This window comes from Pelobates fuscus, chromosome 3 (assembly GCF_036172605.1).
Source record: "Pelobates fuscus isolate aPelFus1 chromosome 3, aPelFus1.pri, whole genome shotgun sequence".
Classification (NCBI taxonomy): domain Eukaryota; kingdom Metazoa; phylum Chordata; class Amphibia; order Anura; family Pelobatidae; genus Pelobates; species Pelobates fuscus.
Genome location: NC_086319.1, coordinates 86,889,355 through 86,901,472, shown reverse-complemented (window position 1 = coordinate 86,901,472; position 12,118 = coordinate 86,889,355).

Genomic DNA, 12,118 nt, shown 5'->3' with positions numbered 1-12,118 from the left:
GGATGACCCCCATGAGGTAGAGCAAGACCTGGCTCACCTAGCAACCCTGGAGTGGGAACTGGAGCAGGACTACCGAGATCTCTTCCACTCCATTGGGAAGGCTCAGCAGGACAGTAAGGTGACAGACCCAGTCTCCATTCCCCAGCAGCCGTGTGAATTATTGAGAATCGGGAGCCCAATCTCCATTCCTCAGCGGTAGTGTAATATGCAGGGAATTGGGAGCCCAGTCTCCATTCCCCAGCGGCCGCGTGATTTATTGGGAATTGGGAGCCCAGTCTCCATTCCCCAGCGGCAGTGTGAATTGCAGGGAATTGGGAGCCCAGTCTCCATTCCCCAGCGGCAGGCTGAGTTACAGGGGGCAGAGGTCGTTGTTCCTGCCCCCCAGCAGCAGAGTGATATGCCGGGAAGGCAGTGTGAAGTGCAGGGAGAGGAGAGAGCAGCGTCCTCCCTCCCCAGCGGCAGGCTGAGTTACAGGGGCAGAGGTAGTTGTTCCTGCCCCCCAGCAGCAGAGTGATATGCCGGGAAGGCAGTGTGAAGTCCAGGGAGAGGAGAGCAGTGTCCTCCCTCCCCAGCGGCAGCGTGATTTTTTGGGAATTGGGAGCCCAGTCTCCATTCCCAAGCGGCAGTGTGATGTGCCAGGAATTGGGAGCCTAGTCTCCATTCTCCAGCGGCAGTGTTATTTGTTGGGAATTGGGAGCCCATTCTCCATTCCCCAGCGGCAGAGTATCCAGCAGGGAATAGAGAGCCCAGTCTCCTTTCCCCAGCAGCAGAACTCTGTATTTGGAGGAGAGACAGTTGGTCTCCCTCCGCAAAGACTGGAAGTATGCATGGGAGAGGAGCTTGTTACCACCTCTCCCCAGCAGCGGATCATTAATGGGCAGGGAATAGAGAGCTCAGTCTCCATTCCCCAGCGGTAGAGTGTTCTATCGGGAGAGGAGCTTGTTACCCCCTCTCCCCAGCAACAACTTAATGTACCAGGGGGAGGCTGTAAGCCCCACAGCTGTGCAGATGGGACCATGGTCTCTGCACTTACCACACAGGGGGTAAGGACGGTCGGTCCTACCCCCCCCACGACAGGGCTGTTTAGCCAAAGGGGAGACAGTCGGTCTCCCCCTTCTGAAGCAGAGCTATGCACCAAAGGGGGAGACAGTCAGTCTCCAGCAACCAGGCTCCAACCAGACTACTCCGGTGGTAGTGCTGGCACCAGGACAGAGTACCGCTGGTATCTGCCCACTCAGCAACCCACCAAGGCAGCCTACCAGTCCCCCACACAGCCGTGGTGAGGCATCTGGACATGGACAAGATTCTCCCTTACCCAGGTGTGGTGACCATTTATTGTGGGTGGGCTGTACTGTTTTTTCTGCTTTGTGGGTGGGCTGCTGGACTAACAAGGGCACTGACCGGCAGGAGGTCAGGTACCCTGTTAGTCTGTTTGGAAAGGGGGAGAGATGTGACGAGACCAATCTCGCCACATTGCATTGGAGGAGCCTGGTTGCCCGCCTGCTGGATTATGGACCGGCAGCTAAAAGGTTAATTTTACTGTGCAGAAGGATTTATTTCTCCCTTTCTGCACAGCCGTTCGGTAGATTCTATCTACCGAACAAACAGCCTGTTTGCAACCTCCCCAGAGCCGTTAATTGGCCACCCAGGAGCTGGAGTGTGCTGCCAATTTACCTCCCTGAAGCTGCGGTTAACCGCAGCTTAATTGATTGTTACTGGGTGGCCGCTGTTACACTTAGCGGCCGCTAGGTGGCGGTGTTCTGGAGCTCCCCGGGCAGCCAGCGCTTTTCTGCCTGTCTTTCATGCACCAAACCCGGACACTTTTATGTGCAGGCACCGCTGAACCTCCAGCCCCTGGTTCTAATTCGTATGGATTAAACGAATGCATGCAAATTCGGTATTTTGTGTTGGAGGAATGTTTTAACCCAGATAGCCATGCCATGGAGCATATTAGTGTAATGAAAGACTTTGGCTCCATGGCAATTAAACTGTATTCGTGTGGTCTGAGTGCCATTCACCTAATAATGTGCACTCAGACGTGAGCTATCTGGGGATATATTACATGTCTTTGTTTTATGTATAAAATGTGTCTTTATGTATTTTAAAGTGATAGTCTGTCTTTGTGTCCCCACGTGTGTAATGGAGTTTTGCCTTTGTCCTGGGAGATAATTGAATTACTTCTCCAGGGCAGAGGGGAGGAAGCCAGGATGCATTGTGGGGATGTTTTACTGCTGTATGTCTGTAATTGGTACTTGTCTGTCCGTTGTTACAGTCTTCCATTTGGTCCCCTAGGGGAGTGTCCACCAGGTGGGAGACCTGCATAAATACAGGGCCGGTAGCCCTCAATAAACAGACCACTGCTTGACCATCAACACGGAGCCTTGTCTCGTTCTTGGGGGGATTCACTGTATGCTGATAGGAACTGACTGCCAGGAGTGTAAGCTGCTTGGGAGCTTTTCCTGTTCGTCTGCTAGCAGCTATTCGTGAGGTTCCAGTTCGGGAGTTTGGAGTGCTACCTTATTCCCTTGTATGCAGTTCAGGAGTTTGCTGCATTTACTTATATCCAATTCGTGAGTTTTGGTGGTTTTACAGTAGCTGTGCCTGTCTGTGAAAAGGGGATTATCGCCTAGACGGATTTAACCCCTTGTCTGCTGAAACGGTTCGTTACACTCTGTGTATGGAGGGAGCCATGTTTACTCTGTATATAGAGGGAGCCATGTTTACTCTGTATATAGAGGGAGCCATGTTACTATCTGAGGTGGTTAACTATGATTGGCCCTGGCATGTTTGTTAGTCTGGCCTGCATGATTGTCTGTCATGAATAAAAGTAGCATGTTTCAACTATATTAGTAGTTAGACTAGTTTGCACTAAAACATGTGCAAATGGGGAGTTTGTGGTTGTGCAAATGGACTGTTTGCGGTTGTTTGCGGTGCGTTAAACGGGTTTGGTCTGTCACTGTGAAGCGGGTGTAACCCTTACACTACCTGATCGATACAACATCCTATCTGATGTTTTTAAAGCACGTTATTCCAAACAATTTAGGAATGTTAGGTGATTTATGCCCTTTATGGATTAAAACCAGACTCTGCATCAACTGCGTAATTTTCCATGGGAGTTTTGCCATGGATCCCCCTTCGGCATGCCACAGTCCAGGTGTTAGTCCCCTTGAAACAACTTTTCCATCACTTTTGTGGCCAGAAAGAGTCCCTGTGGGTTTTAAAATTCGCCTGCCCATTGAAGTCAACGGTTCGCCGGTTCGCAAACGTTTGCGGAAGTTCCCATTCGCCGTTCGCGAACCGAAAATTTCGTGTTCACGACATCACTAGTGTCAACTTGCCCAACTTCAATGCCGCCAACAAATTTGTTCCGTTGTAACAAACCACTTTGCCGATCTCCAGTTGGTGCGGAGTCAGCAACTTTTCCACCTGTGCGTTTAGGGCAGACAGGAGTGCTGGTCCGGTGTGACTCTCTGCTTTCAAGCAAGTCAAACACAAGATGCAGTGACACTGCCGTATCCGGGATGTGGAATAGTACCTGGGGAGTTGGGGGGGGTGCCGTTGATGCAGAGCAAGGCGCAGCAGCAGAAGAGGACTCAGCCGAGGAGGTTATGGAAGAGAATGGAGTAGGAGGAGTAGAGGAGGTGGCAGCAGGCCTGCCTGCAAGTCGTGGCGATGTCACCAACTCCTCAGAGAGGTCTAAGAAGAATCGTCTAAACTAGCCCTAATCTCCTTAAACACCTTCAAGGGTGTTCTAAGCTAAAGCTTAATCTAAACGTTTAGATGAATGCCTGATTTCCCATCACAGATGCTGGCTAGGAATAACAGTGTGCAAGACAAAGAGTGGGTCTAAGTGCCCATAGTGCAGTAAAGTTTCCCTAGTAAAGTGAAAAAGAGAATAACGAGCTGGCGCCCAAGAGAATAACGAGCTGGCGCCCTATCAGGGGATGTGTATATGGCATCGATTTTAGGAACCGTGAGATGGAAAAAGATGCTTGGTCGGTCCTCCTACTTTAAATTTGGGACACTGTGCGTGCAATCTAATGTGCCACCAGATAGGAGTGGTGTGTTAAGTAGTACTATTCCTATCAGTTTAATCCCTGTTATGTGCCTTTTTTTTGGTTTGGTTTTTGAAGCCACAGTGCAGCACCAGAGGGCCGAAAAATTAGGCATGTACACATGCCTGAAAAATTAGGTATTGTTGCAGCCGCTAAAATGTGATTTTTGTTTCCCAGGCAGAAAGTGCCCTAAAACAGTGTGGCTTGAACCCTAGTTGGTGGCAGATAAGTCACGCAAGTCAACCACTCTAGATATGCTAGTGACTTAGTGTGTGATCAGAAGCCCATGCTGCAAGACATAAGACTGCATTTCTGTGTTTGTCTGTTATCATACAGATTCATTATTACAGATAGTGATACAGTGTAGCTGGAACGTATATACATGTCGTTGCTGGAAGTCTGTATCCACTGTTACACTCATTTATACTAGTTTGAACTTCACCTTTATATTTTAAGGATTTTTGGCTTGTTTAACCTATTACTAATTCCAGAGACTACAATTTGTAATTGGGAGACGTTTAGATATTTTACATTTACCAGTGTGTGTTTTACATATTGGATACATTTTGGACTAGTACTGTTGTTTCTCTCTTTATAGTTAGAAAATCTCCTGGTACGTTTAGGGTTAATTCCCCCTATACTCAGTTTCATTGTTCCAGAACTCTAATGGGGAGCTCTTTTACCAGTTGAGAATTTCTTCCTACTATATACTATTTGTATTTATTCTGTTTTTAGACATCAATTTAATTTACCATTTTCTCCACTCATCCAGGGTAGATTTTTCCACCCACATTTATATGTTGTACCCGGTTGGGCCATGCATCTCCAGCATTTACCTGTAGATTGGGGGTTTATGTGTTTTAGTTTGGTTGGGACAATGTGCCATCGATATAGTAGCTTCCTGGAGATTTCCACATGTGAGGTACACATCGATACATTTTTATTAGCTGAGAATATATGGAGCCACTGTGTATCGGTTAGTTCCATATTTAGGTCTAATTCCCAGGCTGAGATAAATGAGGATTTAGTGAGATATGACTTGTGGATGATTTTGTGGTACATTTGGGACATAGGTTTGATTGGCAACATGTTTTGCAGACACATACGTTCAGCAGTGGACAATTGCCTGGGTTGCCCGGGTTGGGCACTTGGAGGATGGTGTTTATAAAACCATGATTTTATTTGCATGTGTGAGAAGAGTAGTGACCTCGGCACTTGGTGTTCGATTTGTAGGCGTTCAAATGAGATCAATTTGCCTTTACCAATTACCGTATATACTCGAGTATAAGCCGACCCGAATATAAGCCGAGGCCCCTAATTTTACCCCCAAAAAATGGGAAAACTTATTGACTCGAGTATAAGACTAGGGTGGGAAATGCAGCAGCTACTGGTAAATTTCTAAATAAAATTAGATCCCCCAAAAATTATATTAATTGCATATTTATTTACAATGTGTGTATAATTAATGCAGTGTGTGTGTATGAATGCAGTGTGTGTATGAGTGCAGCGTGTGTATGAGTGCAGCGTGTGTATGAGTGCAGCGTGTGTATGAGTGCAGCGTGTGTATGAGTACAGTGTGTGTGTATGAGTGCAGTGTGTGTGTGAATGCAGTGTGTGTGTGTATGAGTGCAGTGTGTTTATGAGTGCAGTGTGTATGAATGCAGTGTGTATGTGTATGTGTGCAGTGTGTGTATAAGTATGTGTGCAGTATGTGTATGAATGTAGTGTGTGTGTGTATGAGTGCAGTGTGTGTATATGAGTGCAGTGTGTATGAATGCAGTGTGTGTATGAGTATATGTGCAGTGTGTGTATGTGTGTGTGTGTGTGTTGCAGGGCCTTGAATGGGGGTGGGCAATTTTTATTTATTTATTATTTTAATATTTTTTTATTATTTTTTATTATTTTATTTTATTTAATTATTATTTTTTTAATTATTTTAATATTTTTTTTATTATTATTTTGTATTATTTAATTTTATTTGTACTATTATTATTTTTTTTAATTATTAATATTTTATTATTTATATTTATTTTTTTTCGTCCCCCCTCCCTGCTTGCTAGCTGGCCAGGGAGGGGGGCTCTCTCTCCCTGGTGGTCCAGTGGCATTGGTAGTTCAGTGGGGGGAGAAGTGGGGCTGGCAGGGAGCACTTACCTCTCCTGCAGCTCCTGTCAGCTCCCTTCTCCTCCGCGCCGGTCCGTGCAGCTCCCTCTGTCAGCTCACACTGTAAGTCTCGCGAGAGCCGCACTATGACCCCGCGGCTCTCGCGAGATTTACACTGGGAGCTGACCGAGGTGCTGAACGGACCACCGCGGAGGAGAAGGGAGCTGGCAGGAGCTGCAGGAGAGGTAAGTAAGATCTCTGCAGCCCCCACAGCCCCATTGTCTGTATTATGGCAATGTAAATTGCCATAATACAGACACTGACTCGAGTATAAGCCGAGTTGGGGTTTTTCAGCACAAAAAATGTGCTGAAAAACTCGGCTTATACTCGAGTATATACGGTAACTGGTGGAGGTATGTTATTCCATGAGAGGTCCACTCTTTTACGTTAAAGTAGGGTATGAGTGTTGTGAGGGCCTGTAGCTTCATAGCTGGCGACGGATGCACTGACGGCCACGATTTGGCTTGGTGTGTGTCCCATATGGACAAGGATAACCTGGTTGTTGGTAGCATGGTTTTGTATTTGGGTCTAAGGGAGCGCGGTATCCACGCCAATGTAGTTATGTCATGTCCTTCTGTGTAAGTGGACTCAATCACAGCAGTGGTTCCTGATGGAATGCTGTGATTAGTGGGCTAAGAAGTGATGCCGAATAATACGTGTTTAGGTGTGGGATCCCCAGACCCCCTTGTTTGAAAGGTTTGTGTAACGTGGATGCTGCCACTCTCGATTTTTTTATTGTTCCATATGAATGTGTTCATGAGAGTCTGCGTTTCTCCGAGGAAAGTGCGTGGGAGCTTGATGTGTAGCGTGCGGAATAAATACTGGAGTTTGGGTAGAAGTATCATTTTTGTTGCAGCAATTCGCCCTAACCAGGAGACATATTTGCCCGTCCAACTCATAATTTGGCCTTTCAACTTATTTACTAATTTGGTGTAATTTGCCTGTAACATGGCATGCGACGTGGCTGTAAATGCAACTCCTAAAAAGGTGAGATGATCTGTTCGCCAATCATATGTGTGGGCTTTTTCTAATTCTTGTAGGGTGAAGGGTGGTATGTGCATGCCCATCACTTGCGTTTTGGAAATATTAAGTTTATAGTATGAGCATGCACTATAATCGGCTAGGATGTCATGTAGATGCGGGAGAGATGTATGTGGGGATTCTATGGATAGCATGATGTCATCTGCGAACATTGTGAGTTTGTATTCCATGGACCCTATTTGTATGCCTTTGACATTGTGATTCATTCTTATATGTTGCGCTAGTGGTTCCAGGATCAGGATGTACAGCAGTGGGGATAACGGGCATCCCTGGCGTGATCCGTTTGTAATACTAAATCTTTTTGATATAAATCCACTATTGGCTACATGAGCAGACGGTGTGGAGTATAGTGCTGTCAGTAGGGACATGAAGCCCTAAGGAAAGCCAAATTCTGTCAGCGTAGCCTCAAGGAATCCCCAGTGCACCCTGTCAAACGCTTTTTCGGCATCCAATGAAAGGAACACACTGGGTCTTCCCGAGGCCCGCGCGCCTGACACCAGGTCTAGCAGTTTTCTAGTACCATCCGAGCCCTGTCTCCCCCTGACAAACCCCACTTGATTTGTATGTATTACCGAAGGGATTATGGAGGCAAGTCTGTTTGCATAAATTTTTGCTAACAACTTCGTGTCAGTGTTCAGTAGCGAGATAGGTCTCAAGTTTTGGGGCTTGGTACGTGGCTTCCCCGGCTTAGGTAACGTTGCAATATGAGCTATCAACATTTCTGAGGGCATATAGCTTGTTGCTATAATGGCATTAAACGTTTTCTCTATTTGCGGGGCTAAGGTGGATTTGAAGCATCTGTAATACATGTTTGTGAAGCCGTCTGGGCCTGGTGTTTTCCCCTGTGGTAGGGCGTCAATAGATTTTTCTATCTCAGTGATGGTGATCGGTTGCTGGATCATTTCCTGTTGAGCTGGGCTAAGTGAAGGAAGATGAGCATGTGTTAAGAAGTTGTGTATTTCTTGTGTTGTGGGTTGATGTGTCTTGGTGTCCTGTGTAAGATTATAAAGTTTGTCATAGAACTCTGCCATAGTGTCGTTTATTTGCTGTGGGTTTGTAATTTTAGTGCCTGCAGGGTTAAATATATGTGGTATTTTTGATCGAGTCTGATGTTGTCATAAGAGGGAAGCCAGTGCCTTTTGCACTTGTGACACACCTGTTAGCCTTTACTATCAATGTGGCCATACTGGGGTTGGATATGGATGTAATTTTAACTAATTGTTTGATGGGATCTTGTTAATCACTTGTATTCCTATAAAAATGAATGTATACATGCACTTAGTAGCAGGGCCGGCGCGTCCATAAGGCGGCACAGGCGGCCGCCTTAGGGCGCCAGAGGAGGGGGGTGCAAAAATCCGAATCCCCTGCCTCTGGCTGGAGACTCGGATTTTTAATCTCACCTCTCTCCCTGCAGCCAGCACACAGCAGGAGCCTGGCAGTGAAGTCAGCCGTCCTCCTCTGATGATGTCAGAAGGGGGCGGGACTTCTACTGCTCCCAGACTCCCCAGCGGTCCTGACTCTATCTGCAGCTCCAGCCTCCAGTACAGCCAGTCCCAGCCGACCACCAGGGATAAGGTTCTCCCTCCTGGCCCAAGGTAAGCCCCTGGGAGGGGAAGGGGAATAACTTTTAGTATGTTTACTTTTATTTTATTTTTTTAAATCAAAATGTGTTTTTGTGGGGGTTTTTTTGCAGCCTCTCTCCTGCCCCTGCCCCCACTATACTACCCCTGCCCCCACTATACTACCCCTGCCCCCACTATACTGCCCCTGCCCCACCATACACTATACTGCCCCTGCCCCCACCATACTGCCCCTGCCCCCGCCATACTACCCCTGCCCCCACTATACTACCCCTGCCCCCGCCATACACTATACTGCCCCTGCCCCCGCCATACTCTCCCTGCCCCCGCCATACTGCCCCCTCTACAGCACTTATATTTCCCTCTATAGCCCCTGCCCCCACCATACTGCCCCCTTTACAGCCCCTCTATAGCCCCTGCCCCACCATACTGCCCCTGCCCCCTCTACAGCCCCTCTATGCGTCTGCCCCAACTATACTGCCCCTGCCCCCTCCCCCTCTATAGCCCCTTCCCCACCATACTACCCCTGCCCCCTCTATAGCCCCTGCCCCACCATCCTGCCCCCTCTATAGCCCCTGCCCCACCATACTGCCCCTCCCCCCTCTATAGCCCCTGCCCCACCTTACTACCCCTGCCCCCTCTACAGCCCCTGCCCCACCATACTACCCCTGCCCCTTAACAGCCCCTCTATAGCCTCTGTCCCCACCATACTGCCCCAGCCCCCCCTCTACTGCCCCATGTGCCCCTCTCCAGCACTTCTACTTCCCTCTATAGCCCCTGCCCCCACCATTCTGCCCATGCCCCCTCTACGTCCCTCTATAGCGCTTGCCCCCACCATACTGCCCTATGTGCCCCTCTACAGCACCTCTATAGCCCCTGCCCCCACCATACTGACCCTGTCCTCCTCTACTGCCCCATGTGCCACTCTACAGCATCTCTATTTCCCTCCATAACCCCTGCCCCACCATACTGCCCCTCTACAGTCCCTCTATTTCCATCTACAGCCCCTGCCCTGTCTACAGCCCCTCTATTTCCCTCTAAAGCCTCTACCCCACCATACTGCCCATGCCCCCCCTATACAGCCCCTGTCCCCCCTCTACAGCCCCTGTCCCCCCTCTACAGCCCCTGTCCCCACTATACTGCCCATGCCCCCATCTATTGCTTCTGTGACCCCCTCTTTATCCCCTGTGCCTCCTCTATTTCCGTCTACAGACCCTGCCCCCTGCCTCTGCCCCCCTTTCACACGCCTCTACTGCCCCTGTCTCCCCCCTCTACTTCCCCTACCCCCTATACAGCCCCTTTCCCCCCCGTTCCCCCCTCTACTTCCCATTTACCCCCACCATACTGTTCCTGTGACACCACTTTATTGCCTCAGTGTCCCTCGTTACAGCCTGTGCCCACACCATACTGCCCCTGTGTCCCCCTCTACTGCCAGTTTCCAACCACATTGCCCATTTGCCCCCACCACAGCCCCTATACTCCCTTCTACAGCCCCTAACTCCCTTACTTCACATCCCTTCCACTCGCTTGTACAGCCCCTATTCCCTTACTACAGTCCTTACCCCCACTACAGCCCCTCTCCCCCAATTGCTGCCCATATCCCCCACACTACAGCCCCTGTTCCCACTTGCAGCCATCAACCTACTTCAGTCCCTAACCCCCTACTACAGCCCCAATTCCCCACTACATTTACTAAGCCCCCAATTACAGACCCTAACTCTCAACTACAGCCCCTAACTACTCAATTACAGCCCCTAACTCTCAACTACAGCCCCTGTCCCTCCCTACCACAGCCCCTAACTCCTCAATTAGAGCCCCTATTACCCCACTAAAACTCACTACCAGCCCCCCCACCCACGATTAGGTTCTGGATCTGCCCCTGCTTTGTATACCTGTGTCTGCATGTCTCTATATGACTATGTCTGTCTGTGTATGAAAGTGTATGTATGCCTGTGTCTGTATGTCTCTATATGACCGTATCCATATGTCTCTTTATGCCTTGTTCTGTGTATATATGTCCCTGCATGCCTGTGTAAGTATGTCTCTGCATGCCTGTATGCTTTGTTCTGTATGTATCTGTATGCCTGCATCTTCATGTCTCTGTATGTCTGTGTTTGTATAACTGTCTTTATTTATCTATATGTGTGTGTCTGTGTACCTGTATGTGTTGATTGTATGACTGTGTTTGATTGTGTGCCTGCATATTTCTGTGAATATGTGCCTGTATGTGTGTGTGTGTAGCTATATATCTATGTCTATATGGCTTGGGAGAGAAAAGTTACACAAAGGGCCCTGAGGGGAAGAGGGACACACAAAAAACAGAATGAGGGGAGAGACCCACAGAAAAGGGCTGTGGGAAGGAAAGACACACAGAGGGGCTGGGGGGGAGATACACATGGGGTTGTAAGAGACATACAAGGGGGTGTAAGACACACTAATATATACAATACACTAAATGGGGATTTTAAAAGGCTGGATACGGGACACCGCTAAAGATAAATCTTATTTGTGGGGCGGGGGGGAGGGGCGGCAAAATTCATCTTCGCCTGTGTAGCCAAAAATCTTTGCACCGGCCCTGCTTAGTAGCTTGACAAAGACCGTGTAGGTCGAAACGTTGCGTTGGAGTGGGTTCAATAAAATTGCCTGATTTGTACCTTGGAGTGCCTCGACTTTCCTACTATTTTGTTATTCAGCATTTTGGTCTCTGGTACTGAGACTGTCTGAGTTGCACCCAGCTACATACTGCTTAAAGGGATAGAGTGCAGTTCCACACCCTACCATAACTACTCATATCTGGTGTCACAATAGCATGCATTTTAACCCCTTAAGGACCAAACTTCTGGAATAAAAGGGAATCATGACATGTCACACATGTCATGTGTCCTTAAGGGGTTAAACCAAAACACTTTTTTCACTGTTATAGATTGAATAGCAGTTAGTTGTCTTCAAGCGGTTGTGTCAGGCCTGCAGCGTGTGCTCTGCCAACCTCTGCCACTGCACGGTGCCACTCATATCTGGTCTATGTCTCAGGCAGGCAGCATTACACACATGGACATACGGTGTGATGATGATGTTGTACCCGCTGCTGCTTCCTTTGCTGAGTTGTCAGTTACAAGTGAAGCGGTTAATGATGACGATGCGTCCATGGATGTCACGTGGGTGCCCGCTAGAAGAGAAGAAGAACAGGGGGAAAGTTCATATGGGGAGACAGAGAGGAGGAGACGAGTTGGAACAGGGGGAGGTCGTCGCAAGGAGCTAGTGGCATAGTCAGACAGCATGCAT